Source organism: Austrofundulus limnaeus, unplaced genomic scaffold, assembly GCF_001266775.1.
Source record: "Austrofundulus limnaeus strain Quisiro unplaced genomic scaffold, Austrofundulus_limnaeus-1.0 Scaffold2170, whole genome shotgun sequence".
NCBI classification, from domain to species: Eukaryota; Metazoa; Chordata; class Actinopteri; order Cyprinodontiformes; family Rivulidae; genus Austrofundulus; species Austrofundulus limnaeus.
In genome coordinates, this window is record NW_013954572.1 from 15255 (window position 1) to 15655 (window position 401).

The window sequence follows — 401 nt, forward strand, 5'->3', positions numbered from 1 at the left end:
TGAGTGTCTTTGTCAGCATCCTGCTAAGATCCTGCTCTTTGGCCTGGTCTCTCTCTCTCGCTCTCTCTCTCTCTCATACACATTTATTCTTCTATCCTAATGGGGACTTTTCATTGACTTTCATTCATTTTCCCATCATTTCCATAGCCTAACCCTAACCTTACCCTAAACTTAACCTAAACTCTTTTCACACCTAAGTCCCAACTTTAACCCCTGACCCATCATCAGTATTTTCCCCATTGGGAACTTTGTTTCTGTCCCCATAAGGAACAGTGGGTCCTCACAGGGCTGTGTGTACCAGGAAAATAGTCAAAAAGCGTTTCCACCAGGTAACAAAAACATGTACACACACACACACACACACACACACACACACACACACACACACACACACACACACA